Source organism: Cornus florida, unplaced genomic scaffold (assembly GCF_030987335.1).
Source record: "Cornus florida cultivar Cherokee Brave unplaced genomic scaffold, ASM3098733v1 CherokeeBrave_3.0.0_Hap2_Chr08, whole genome shotgun sequence".
NCBI classification, from domain to species: Eukaryota; Viridiplantae; Streptophyta; class Magnoliopsida; order Cornales; family Cornaceae; genus Cornus; species Cornus florida.
Genome location: NW_026775578.1, coordinates 93,066,185 through 93,080,640, shown reverse-complemented (window position 1 = coordinate 93,080,640; position 14,456 = coordinate 93,066,185). Strand labels below are relative to the sequence as shown.

General features: G+C 34.0%; 1 long non-coding RNA gene across 1 annotated transcript; it reads right to left on the bottom strand.

The window, feature by feature from the left end:
* Positions 1-4,188: 4,188 nt before the first annotated feature.
* On the bottom strand, positions 4,189-13,856 carry LOC132268273 (uncharacterized). The gene is made up of 3 exons (XR_009469268.1): positions 13,683-13,856; positions 13,430-13,565; positions 4,189-4,294 (listed from the first exon to the last, which is right to left on the bottom strand). It is a non-coding gene; the product is annotated as an uncharacterized LOC132268273 (long non-coding RNA).
* Positions 13,857-14,456: the final 600 nt, after the last annotated feature.

The window sequence follows — 14,456 nt, the reverse complement described above, 5'->3', positions numbered from 1 at the left end:
TAGATTTCAGAACATTCTGTGATAATAGTTACATTATTTCTAATATAATTCAGAAGCCATACTTGGCAATATCTGACTTTCCATTATTGGTTTATGACCTACGTTAACTGAACTGGGGTACGTTTGTCAGGTACAAGCACCGTGGAAACCTTAATCTTTGTTTTATTATCCATTCTCATAGTTTCATTGTATGATAATTACCATAATGTTGTTTATCTCTTTCATAATTGTAAATTAACTATATTGCTTTTCTCTACTCATTTGGCATGTCATAAAGTATAATAGGTCTAAACGCTGTTTCATGAAATTTTCCTTTTAGTCTAAAGTAATATGTTGATCATACAATTTGTTAGGAGCACTATGTGATACCCCCGGATTTCCGGATGCGGGTTGGCCAGGCCCACGCCCGATAACCCAAGGATATCATATCAATTAGCAATTTAACGAATACAGAATACAATATAGGAAAAAGGAATAAATAAAATTTTGCTGAAAAGAACTAAAATGAAAATCCTTTAATGGAAAAAACCTCCGAATAAACTTTATATGCAAGAATTAGTTTGAATACACCAACTTCTCCTTTACTTCTAATACAACTCGGGAATTCATCTTGTGGACCCCTACTAAAAATATTCCAATACTGAACATGAACAACTGCAAAGACAACCAACGATCATAATGAGAAGAAATACTCCTACGTCGTCGGTGGAGTGAATAACTGTATCTGCTCAGCACAATCAAGCTCTAAGCCTGGAATTGACGAACACCTGTAAAAATAAGAGTGGGTTAGGCCCACATGCAAGTTCTATCCTAACTGCAATCCAGATAGTGACCCGATACGCAGATACACCCTAGATATCTCAGCAATAGCTATCTAGTCCATACATATATAAATATCCACACTAAGGGACATTCATTGGACTATGTAAGGGGTCTCAACCTGAATAAAAGACAACATGCAAAAACGCACCCAAAGGTGGGCATGAGTACCTAGACCTAACAGGGTACACCTCAACCTATTATAGTCAGCTACGCATCCACTGCATATACGCACCCTAACCAACGAGTCTGAGACTCAAGCTCAACTCGTGGTACCATAAACATATATATAAAGTCCGTCCAAATCCAGGGTATGCAGTTCAACTATTTATTAAACTGACATACAATAAACCAACTAGTTAGTCACTCAACTTATTCAGTTGATATGACTTAACTACCATCCGTTAATCCAGGAAGTCATCCAACTTGGTTACAGCTGATCTGACTTAGTCACAATTAGGATTCGATATCTTTCAATCCATTCCATTAATCTATTAGGTTAGGTTTATGCGTTTTGAGCTAAACCGTCCCTAGTATGTCACCGTCCCATACCGGTACATACAATCCTCCATATCCACGCAAATTACAACATATATAACAGTTCAATAATTTACAGACCCAAAAACCACCATCCAAATAATTGTAGAAAAATATTTAAAGCTTCAGCAATTTAAATCCAAGCATTTAACCATATAGTTGCAGGAGACGATTTAATAAATCAACAACTAACATCCAGAGCATGCATAGACCAAATTTAATATGTCAGGGACTCCATCATGCATGTGAATAGGTTAAATAATCCTATTATTATCCAATAAATTGCTAAAATAATTTCAGAAGAATGTTTAATATTTCAGCAATTTAAATCCAAGCATTAACCATATAGTTGCAGGAAACGATTTAATAATTCAGTAACTAGCCTCCTAAGCATGCATAGATCAAAATTAATAATTAAATGACCTTATCATGCACTTGAATGCATTCTAAAACAAGTTTTATAAACACATTATATTCCATCAAATTGCTTAAATTTAATTCAACAATTAATTTAACTTCCATTTGTTAGCAACATAGGGAGTGTCTTAATTTTTACACTGTTTGTCCCGACAATTTAGAATTAAACCCTAATCAATTTAAGGTCCTAATAACACCCAAATTCAGCCTTCTAAACTCTCCGTGGAACCCCAGACCCAACAGATTTAAAACCCATGCTCCAATAGTAAGAACAGTACGTAGAAAATTAAAAAAAAATTAAAACAAATCGTAAAATAAAAGGGAGCCTGCTCCAAATTTTGGAGCAGGCTCTTTTTCAGCCTAGAGCCGGCTCTAGGACTCCTTAGAGCCGGCTCTACTTGTTATGGGAGCCGGCTCCCACTTCTATGGAGCCGACTCTCACCTCCTTTGAGAGCCTTCAGTCCCCGGTGCTTCATTTCAGTCTGTTTGCTCTGTCTCTGGACCATCCCTACCACTCTGTTGATTTCTAAAACTCATCTTAAGAGTCTTATAACACCCTAGTAACACTCCCATGATTCGTTTACAGAAGTTGAAATCAAATTAAAACTAAATTTGTTACCGAAACGAAACATGCTTTAGGAATAAAACTGAAACTATTTTGCAATATCAATTCCATTCCAATCCCCTCTGTTCCTCTTCACTACTGAACTTAGGAGTCTTATCTAATCCCAGTAGCATCCCAATCATTCGTTTACCGTTGTTGAAAGAAAATACAGTAACTAAAATTCCAATAGAATTTACATGCTTTAAGAAAACAAAACTAAACAGACTTGCACGAATTGTAACAGATTTAATTTCAACAATGAACAGCCATCAATATAGCATATATTAACCATGTAAATTCCAGTTCCTGATTAATTAAACCCTAGAGACTATCTAGGTACACAGAACACAAGCCAAAGGGAAGGAGGAAGAAAAGAACTTGCCTTTCGGTTTCGGTTTGAAACCTTTCAACGTCGTCTTCTTCCTAGACTTTCCGGCGATCGTGATCGCCGTCAAGGATTCCTCTGCTCCGGTTCTAACCCTCAAACAACCCTCAAGCTTCCTCCTTAGTCCGGCTTACAATCTTTGGCTCAAACCCTACCTTCCTCTTCTTCAGTTTTTCCCTTAAACTCTCTGTTTCACTCTCTGTATTTTCACTATTCGTGAATAAGGTTTGTGCTTACAACCCTAAGCAGACCCTTATTATTTTATTTATAGGCTTAGGAAAAGATATTAACCCTAATTCTACTCTAATCGTAGAGACGGAAATCAACAATTCTTTACATCTCTAAGGCGGCTTAATTAAACAAGGCGGCTTTATTCAAACGTGACAGTAAAGAGACAAAACCCTAATAATTTAACCTATTTAATTAAATAAAATAAAAAAACAATTAACCAATTAATTAAAACCACAATTAAATTACATAAAATAATTAACCAACAAAACAATTAAAAAACAACCTAAATGACAATTAAATTAATTAAAGACTAAACAATTAAATCAAATAAAGAACGAACAAATAATTTAATCAATTAAACCTAAACACATAAAACACTTAAAATAAATAGTAAAATCTCAATTATATCCTTTTTAATTTTAGGGGTATTACACACTATGCATTTAACCCATCATGCTTTGGTTTTATAAGCAAAACTATCTCCAATCTCTCCCTCTCTTCAATAATCAAGACTAGATGACAAAACTGTTCTAGTTTTGGTATCTCCCTACTCTTTATTTCACTATTTTTTTACGCATTCACTTTACTAAAGTTGCATTGATACATTCAGTTTTGTCCTACATATCTTAAACTCTTTTGATTCTACACCGTCACTCCGAACAATTAATTTAACATTGTCCTTTCTTTAATTTTATTAATCAGAAAAACATCATCAATAATTAGCCTAGACCATGAACTTCATCCTTTACGTTTTTTTGTTAATTCATATATAATCAAGTAAAAAAGATAGAGGCTTAACATCAATCTTTGATATATGTTTACGATAATTGAAAATTCGCTTGTTTCTCTTGCAGTTGTTCTAACTATAGTTGTAACTCCATCTTACGCATCCTTTATCATTTCAATTTATTTATTTATCATGATAGCCACTAGTTATATGTATAATATCAGAAAGACCAAAGCACACTAATACTATTAGAAGCTACAACTACAAGTCATATTCTTCGCCTAAGATCTAAGTAAGTTGTAATCAACCTTACCTTATTTTAATCTTCTGCAAAAAGCATACATAGATCACCCATATATGACAGGCTACATATTTTGGCAAAGAGATCTTCTTGGAAGAGCATCAAATTATTTTACAAATAAAATAATAAGTTTGTAGTATTAAATAATTTAAGTGAAAGGAAGCAAACCTCATTGAATTTGGATGGCAAAAGAAGGAGAGCAGCAGATGTTGCAGCTCTCAAATTAACAGAGTTTACATTTGAAATATCCAGATTATCCTTCAGTATATGAACCTAAAAAAAAAGGTTCAGAGAAAACAGTTTGGTCACACAAAAGATAACAAGCACATTCAGTGGATGATAGATCATAACTAACAACAAACAGTTCAGAGAAAGTTAAAGATAATAGCATGCAGAATTTGTGAACCACACACATCAAAGAAAATCATAAGCAAAATCTAGAGTCTCTCTCAGCTTAATTCAGTCACACAAAATAAAGAAAGAAACCGCCCTATATCCCTGTGCTTGAATTTTTTGCCAATTCAAAAGATAAAACCTCAAACATGCCAATTCTAAGTGCAGGGCTGAAATTCAAACAATTTACACAAACAAAGCCCAAAAAGAGGCCATACTGACATCATGACCACATCCACCACAAATTCCTCCTTAAGTATCCCTATGTTCTCTTCCCACATTGCCCATAAATTTTAAGCAAATATGCTTCCTAAGTAACTTTATCCATAAACCTCCAGCCTGGTACACCTACTCATCGACAAAGCTTCTCACATAGCTAAGCATCACCTGCTATACATAAAATAGGCTAAAGAAACACCTCCAAATGAGAGAAGGGGTTGGATGATGAAATAGTAAGTGACCAGTCATCTTCTCTTGACATATGATTAAATAGGCAACAACATGATCTTATTAGGCCATTGAATGCATGAAAGAAAATGTCACTTTAGAAGGAACCATATATGTCAACAATAAGTCAGGTGAAATGAGGCTTCCCATCGTCCATCAAAGAGGGTTAATAGTCAGTGGAGAATAAGATCTGACCTATCAAGAAGCCACGTCTTTTTTATCACTTCATTGACATCCAAATACCAGAATGGAATCAAACTAATTGTTCAGGTGCATTTGGACTGACTCTTTGCTTGAGGATGCCACCATACCCAATGTCAGAGGCATCAGTTTCAATTATTTTGAAAGAATCAGTAGTAGGAATGCCGAGACAAGGCAATGACTTGACAAATCGCTTAATAGATTTAACTATATCAGTATGGACAGAGGTCCATGGAGGAGGGTTACACTGAAGTCGATCAAATAGGGGCTTACATTGTTTGCCCAGATCTTTGTAAAAATCAGCAATGTAATTTAGAGACCCTAAGAATCGCTGTAACTGTGATTTTTCTAAAATTTGATCTGGGAATTTATTAGCAAATTGAAGAGACCTATCAATGGGATGAATTTGACCTTGATAGATATGGTAACCAAGAAACCTGATGTTGGTTTGGAATAACTTGATTTTTGTAGCAAAAACAACAAGACCATTCTTTTGAATTGTCGCTAGAAACGATTTCAAATGTTTCCAGTATTCATCAATTGACTTAGAGTAGATAAGAACATCTTGAATATAAACAATAGAAAAGTGACTATAAGGATTGAAAATATCATTCATGATATTTTGAAATATCATTAAGCCGAAGGGCATTACTTTCCATTCATAATGACCAAATGGAGTAGTGAAGGCAGTTTTGTATCTATCTTTCGGAGACGAATCTGCCAAAATTCTGACTTCATATCAAATTTGGAGAAAATTACTGCTTGACTAAGGCGACTAATAAGATCTTTTTTATTGGGAATAGGATACCTAATCCACTCTAAGACCTTAGTTAGGGGTTTGTAATTTATGACTAGACGGGGAACACCTCTTTCTAGTTCAGAGTTTTTCTGAACATAAAAAGCTGGACATGACTAAGGTGACTTGCTTTTCTTAATAATCTTCTTATGTAGAAGATCATTAATTTCGTTTTTGCAAAATTCCTTGACTTCAGGACACATTTGAATTGGTCTGGCTTTAGTAGGAATATGCATTCTTTTGAATCCTTTAATATATGGTAACTTCACAGAATGTCTTTTTCTGTGCCAAGAAGCAGTGGGTAGATCAGAACAAACTGTATTTTTAATTTGTTGTTCAAAATCTTGAATTTTTGTTTGGAGAACTGGTTCAGTTAACTGAGTATCAATTCTCTTGTAATTAACTTCTTCCTTCAAAAAACTCAACTGTTGAGTTTTACTTTGAAGCAGATTGATTGATTTAGACACAGAAGAATCAATTACTGATTTTAATTCATTCCGGGAAGGAGGACTAAGGAATTTGAATTGAACCTTGTGTCCAAAAGGTCGAGTGACTAAACCTTCATTATCAGTGGTGAATGGATAGAGGAGGTAGATGAATGGAACACCTAATATTAGCTTATCAGTCATATTTTTGACCAAGACAAATGATGTCTTAAAACATACATTATTTTGGCAAATATGAGCTTAAGAAAGCTTTTATTTTATGTCCATTTTACTACCATTAGCTGAGCTTAGCCTTTAAGAGGTTTTTTCGTAGTATTTAGTTGGTACGAGACCTTCCTGAATGCAATTAAGATCAGCCCCGTGACTTTCGTTTCTTCTGCAACACTGGTCGGGAACTGGAGCCGTTCCCCTGAGGAGGCCAAGGCAGGCAGAAACCAATCATTTCTCTTCTGAGCACAAGACTACCAGATCCTGTTCCGGATGGTGTGATACCCCTCAATTCTAGAGTCACGGGTGATCAAGTCCGAGCACAGAATACAAGGGATATCAAACAATTAATATTTAAACAAGCATTTGAATACAAAAAGAATAATAAAGAATAAATAGATAATAAGCTGAAGGAAACTAAATAATAAATCCCTATTTTAAAATCCTCAAATAAATAATGATTAAAAATCCAATAATAAAATCCTCCAATCTTCGGATACTAGTAATTAATTAAACTACAACTCGGGAATCCATCCTGTGGACCCCTAATAATATCCTAACTGAAATAACTGAACCGAAATAAAAATAATAAGTAACTAATGAAGACGAGTCCTACGTAGAGTCGGAAGAGTGAATGACTGTCTCTGCTCGGCACGAACAATCTCTAAGACTGGAACTGACGAACACCTGAAAAATAATGGTGGGTCAGGCCCACAAACAAGTTCTAATCTACTACATCCCAAACAGAGACCCGATACACGTACACATCCTAATTAATTCAACAATAACTAAATAGTCCATATGTAGATATATACACACTAAAGGAACCTCACTAGACTATAGAGTTGTCTCAACCTGAATAGTAGGCAACATGCAAAACGCACATATAGTGGGCATGAGTACCTACACCTACCAGGGTACACAACTACGTTATATCTAGCTACACATCCCTGGCGATATACGCACCTTAACCACTGATCCTGAGACTCAAGCTCATATCATGGTGTATAATTATATATTTAAAATCCATCCTATCCAACCATCAAAAATAAACTATCCAATTATTATTTTAATAATATGTCACTCAACTATTCCGTTGACCTGACACGAATAAGTAGGACTTAACACTATGGTTAATCCGTTCCCTTATTAAAAATAGGTAGGACTTAACTTTTAAGTTAATCCGTCCCTAATATGCCCCCATCCCATAATGGTGCATTAATCCACATCATAACCAAAGAGAAGTTTCCAATCCAAAGATAATGTAAATAATATTTACATATAAACATTATATTAATCATATATACATTCTTTGCATTTACTTGAGCAAAAATATCAATTCTAAGTATCATGCATTTAATTTTTCATTACACGAAATTAAAATGCATCTCAACTAAATTGTACATCTCCATATTTTGATTAAATTAATTTAAATCTAAGCAATAGATTAAAATAATTTAATCCAGCAATATCTAATTAATTTATTCTTTCAAAATTAATTAAATTCCATCCTTAGCATGTAAACTTATATCATGCATACCAATTTAAATTAAATAAATATTTAATTCAAATCCATTAATCAAAACTAACAAATATTAATTTAATATTCTAACATTAAATAGATTACTATTAAAAATATTTAATGCAAAAACTATTTAATCAAAACAAAATAAATTAATCATAATACCAATCATTATACTAATCATTATATCCATAATAGTACCAATCATTATATCATGGCATTATATAACAATCTGTTTTTTTTTTTTTTTAAAGGAATTGTTAAGACTTTCTCGATCGGCGTGCCCAATTCATGAAAGAACAAATTCCAGTTTACGAATTGCTGCAAACCCAGTTTCATGCCACTTTTTAGCTTGCCTCGTTCGGCGTGCATAGCTTGTAAAAAATACTAATTTTGACTTTACTTGCATGCATATAACTGATGCATGGAAAAATAAAATAAAATAAAAACCAAATTTAATTTATGCTAACATAAGTCATGTAAAAAATATATATATAACATAAATTAAATTAAACCCAAGGCCACCAACAGTGTAGACAAAAGAAAACAAATAATTAAAACCTATGAACTAAAATTTCAACATAAATCTATGTAATTAGATCCAATTAATTTATTTAAAGAACTTAGAACTAATCTAGCATGCATAGGGTATGAATCAAAGGAGAAGAGAAGAATTAAAACTTGCCTTTAGGGATTTGATAAAAACCCTAGCCTCCTTTTTCCTTTTTCTCTTCCTTCCTCTTCCTTCTTTCTCTCTCTAAAATATAGTACGTGATATATTTTCTAACCTCTTTCACAACGCTATAGTTATATATTTATAGGCAACTAAAATAACCCTAATCCTTTTCCCATTCCAAGACAAACTAAAATGAAATAAAAATAAAATAAAATAAAATAAAATTTAAATACTAAAAAGGTAACTAAATATATGTTACGTATAATCTATGTGTACCCCTTTTTATATATAATATATAAATATATATCAGATTATTATTAAAGGGACTTTCCTTACATATATATATATATATTTATTTATTAAATATACATATACATGGGTAATCATCCGTACCCATTAAACCCCTTATCCAAGTAGTCCATGGAGCCCAATTGATTGGTCAATTACTACTATTCATATCCAATTCCTTAAAAATATAAAAATAAAATAAATAAAATAAAAATAAAAATAAAACAATTAAATCACATTCAATTCAATTTAAACAAATAATTAAATCAATTAAACAAGTAAACAATTAGCCAAGAAAACAACTAAATAATTAAATGCAATTAAAACTATTAAAATAATACCGAGACTATCCTTTTTAAATTAGGGGTATTACAGATGGCTAGATCATCTTGTGAGTCGACGATCTTCTTTTTGTTAAATGGACAATCTTCTTTTTGTTAAATGGTATCAGAGCCAAGTGGCGATCAGTCAACGCCCATTTTTGCTGTGAAGATGATGAGTTTTATGGTTGCCGAGAAAGTGGTGGAGTCAGCGATTTTTTTCCTGTTCGACGATCCAAACAGTAAGGCCCGAGCCAAACAGTAAGACTTAGTGAGACCTGAGCGGGACGGCATGACCGGATGACTGCAGGGAAGGAAATTAGACAGACCACGAGGTAGCCAGATAGATAAATGCTTCATCGATGTTGATGTCAGGCGTGACGGTTGCTCTTGTCACATCCATCATCTATATGATGACAGAGCAAAGAAGATGTCGGCAGAGCATCTTTCTTTTTCAGATGCTTTTTGTTGTCGGTGGAAAAAAAGGACAAACAGTTTTTACCCACGTGGTGAAAGCTTTTTCTTGATGTGACCTGCCGCGTCCTATAAAAGGGGATGCTCCCTTCCTTCAACGTCTTGCGGAGGGAATGGGTTTGGGTGCAGGGAAAAATTCCGAGGCGGGATAGTATGGGATGGGTGTGAGCCCAAAACAGACTGTTCTTACTTGGGTGCCAGCCCCGTGACTTTCGTTTCTTCTGCAACACTGGTTGGGAACTGGAGCCGTTCCCCTGATGAGGCCAAGGCAGGCCGAAACCAGTCATTTCTTTTCCGAGCACAAGATTACCAGATCCTGTTCCAGATGTTCCCATATGATCTAGAACTACAGAGTCTAGAGGGGGATGGGAAGAGGAAATTACTGATTTATCTGATTTTTTCCATTTGACTTTAGTTAACACATTGACTTGATTATAACAGTTTTCTAGATAATCAAAAAATTTGATTTCTAGCTGGTGCTCTGTCATAAATCTTTGCTAATGACGGAGGATTCTTTGTTGTTCCTTCTCAGTATGATTTTTCCGATTTTTTTTCTTTCTTTTTTCTCTGTTTTGCTGAGAGGAATATTAATCATGTAACTTGGGGAGATTATATTTAAAAGGTTTACTAATGGTGTTTAACGAGGGATCAACTGGGTTGATGTTACCAATGAAATCTGAAGGTGTAGGTGAAGTACAGATTGAGACTTGGCTGGAGGAGTCTGTTCATAACAAGGATGACTAATTTGTTCTTTAATGTGAATGCCTTTTAACTTAAGATCTTTGAACTGGGGATTAAGTCTTGAATTTTTTCTTTCAAGAGGAGGGCCTAAGTTACTCTCTTTGTCATGATCTAGTCTGGAGGAAGTAGAAGGACGGGAATGGGTCAGAAGTTGTTGTTCATCAGAGCTTATTCTAATTGTTCCGTCAATATATTCCTGGACTCTATCAAGACTGCAGATATCATTTTGTATTTTTAATGGATGATTTTCATTTTCAAGAAACCACTCATTTGGTAAAGAAATATCTTTCCAAACAATAGTTTTCTTGAGTTTAATATTAGCATCAGCAATAGAGTATGGCCCTTAGCATCCTTTTTTATGGCCTTAATGTTGAGATTTGTTCCTCTTGTCTTGTAATAAATTCGATAGATAAGACCTAGAGGTTGTGAACCAGGAAGCATTTGTAACCAGAAGTCTTAATATTAAGGGTTAAGGCTTTTAATAAATGAGGATCAGTGAGGTTGAGGGTTAGATCAGGGTAGCAATTAAAATGAACTGGACCATTACAGAGACTGGTTTCAACTATTCCTAAGAGACTATCATCATATTCTAGGAATCTAGCATCACGAAAAGCTAAGAGTACTGAGGTATTGAGACCAGTACCACCAAATGGATTAATAGCCACTTGGACTAATCCTATGTGAATAAAATTGGATCCACGATCTTTGTGTCTTGAGTTGTTCGAGTATAACCATAAAAGACAAGGCATACATAATTTTGTAAAGAACACGATGATAAATCCACATCTTCAATCACATATCTAGGGAACAGGTAAATTGACCTTAGAAAGACCTAAATTAACTTACTTTGATCGTGGTGAGCCTCACAATTCTATTTTAATTTTGTTCTTTATCAATGGCTTTCAAAGGTAATGATTAGGGCTTTATTCAAAACTGAATTTGAAATTGAACAATAGAATGATGGTTGATCGATGGAGCACATTCCAATGGCTGAAGATCGAGGAACTGCTGGTTTTGTTGGGTTCAAAATACTGAGAGCGTTGAGGCAACTCCTGAGGATGTCTATTGATTTAACCTGACATACATATATCTTTGGAAACTCTCTCAAACCACAATTTTACAGATTCACCTTACTAAAATGAATGAGCTACCTAACCAACGGGCCAATGACCTAGCGGTACCAGGCCCCTACTTCCTAAAGGGAGGTCAGGGGTTTGAGCCTCGGTAAGGCATGTGTGTGTGAGTACCATCAACCAAGAAAGAAAAAAAAACTTATGAGATACCTATGTTGGCTACAAATATGGAATTATAGTCAACCTAGGTATGATTTTGAAGTCTCTAGACATCTAGAGAGAAAATTCTTCATTGAGTAGAATTTTCCAATTACTCAATCTAGGGTTTCCATAAACACCATTATATGTGAATGAGTGTTCAATAAGGAGGAATTCATCGATTCAAATCAAATAAACCGATGAAAGTTTCGAGCAAAAGGAGGACAATCACTGACGAAGTAGATTTGTGAGGAGTGAAGTATATTGACTAGCGGACAAATGGCCTGAAGATTTGAGTGGGAAGTTTGGTGTCAGTCTATGTCAAGAGGTAACTAGGGGTGTTCCAAGTGTGGGAATTGTCAAACAGGTTGTAACTTCTTTCTCATATAGTCAATTGTGCCTATCTAGACTAGGTCCCATGGTTATTTTCGGTTGGGTTTACCACGTAAAACTGTGTCTCTCCTCTTTACTTTATTTTCAATAGGTCTAAATCACTACTTGTACTCTGAGGGTATCTATTACCAATCTAGCACTAAAACCTTGATTTTCCCTTGGTATAATTTTTTTTTTTGTTTTTCCTTTGATTCAATTAGTTTTCAACCTGACTAATCGAAACCTTATTCCATCCATAGAAATTAGTTTTATCTTCTCAATCATAAACCCAAGTTCATTGTTACGATCTTAGGCAGCTTTGTTTCTTTCATGAAGTTCACATTCTACAGTATTGCATAAGTCTTAGAATGATGGCAGCTTATTTTCTTTCATTAAGTTTCATTCTACATCTCCCAAATACCTAACCTTTAGAGTGATGTCATCATTAAAAAACTAATTCAACCTTACATCCCCAACCTTAGATCTAATTCTTCTTTTAAGTGAGTCCTCATTTTAGAAGGCCCCGAAAGAATAATCATGTAAAGAAGTCAAGCACACTTAGCATGTTACAAAACACTATAAATTTCTCCATACGATATCATAAGGATATTAGTATTAACATTATATATTCTTATATTATTGTAGATACCTTTTTTTTTTGTTCCTTTTCACTCTCTTTTGCAATCTATGGATGTAAAAATTATCATTTTAATTTCAATGCATATGTCTACTGAGTTGTATTTTATCAAACATAACTTAGAAAATATAGAAACTGCATATCTTCAGTCAAACTGTGAATACTTGATTAATATAATGCCATACACATAATGAGCTCACGAATTTATTTATTCTTTATGTATATTTTAACTATTCTATTCCTATAATGCATTTCCCATACACCAAAAAAGGCTTCTAATAAACGGCTGAAAATAGGAAAGGAAGGAGGGAGGTGCAGGCACAATCATGATTAGTCCAAATCAATTCTTAGATGAAAGGGTTTTTGATTTTCTTTCACATCGAAATATAATTCACAACTCACAAAGAACTTACAGTATCATCATGTAAAGATATAAGAGTATTAAGTATTCAAGGTGGGAACTAATACATCATAATATGATTTCACTCTTTCCTTTAAAAGGGTTTAACAAAACACATTTCTTTTCTATCATTTTCCTCAGAAATAAAGTCAAGATAAGTCCAAAGTTTAAAAAGGAGAAAGAAAATGATAACATAGCACTCTTAGTAAAGACATACAGGTTTTTGTAATCGACCACTAAGATAGAACCTCTCCCAATTGAGTATGTCCTATATCAGATCATCCATTCGAACAACCCCATACTTGAACATCTGCCAAAAATTGCTCAAGGGTGAAGGATTTTAAGAAGACACCCTGAAACACATTTTATACCAAGATATATAACAGACAAACGAAATCACTGATGTATAATAGGTTCTATGCGTGTGCATGCAGATACACCAGATATTGAACTCGTTGAATTTTTAATACCTTGTTATTCCTGGTAACAAATGGGTTGAAGTGTAATCCAACACCGATTTCATCTGCAACATCAGTAATCTAACACAACCAACCAAGTATTTAATCTTAGAAAAAAAAAAGAACCAATTTAAGAGAGAGAGAGAGAGAGAACAGCACCAGCCTTGCCCGGCCAAGGTGCACCATCCAGGAGGCATAGCGATCTCGATTCATTTTCAGATTCTTGGTGCCAATAAAAATAAATAAATACAATTAGAATCTATGGAACTTCGGTTCTCTTCAATGACGGAAATAAGATTTTTATTTTTTATTTAAAAAAAAAAACAAGTTATGCAATCTAAAACTTACCTCAGCATGCATTGCAGAGGATCTGCTACACCTAGAATGTAATCTACCATTGATGACTGGAAAACCAAAAGTGAGGTAAAATTTCAGATAGTTAAAACATTAAATTATTAAAAGAAAGTGAAAAGAAAAGAAAAAGGAAACTGAATTAGACGATAATGCCTTTTCTCTTCTTCTTCTTCTTCTTCTTCTTCTTTTTCTTCTTCTTCTTCTTCTTCTTCTTCTTCTTTATTATTATTTTATTTTATTTATTATGATAGTTAGAAGATAAAGTCAATCATGCAGAAAAAATTATAACCTTGTCACAATTATTTGGATGGAGAGCTGAGCCATAGACACAACAAAATTCTACAGGGGGGAGAATTTTCAGCAAACTCGCAAGCTCTTCAGATTTGTCCTCCATTGCAACACTCTGTAATTGCATGAAAACAGTCATATCAT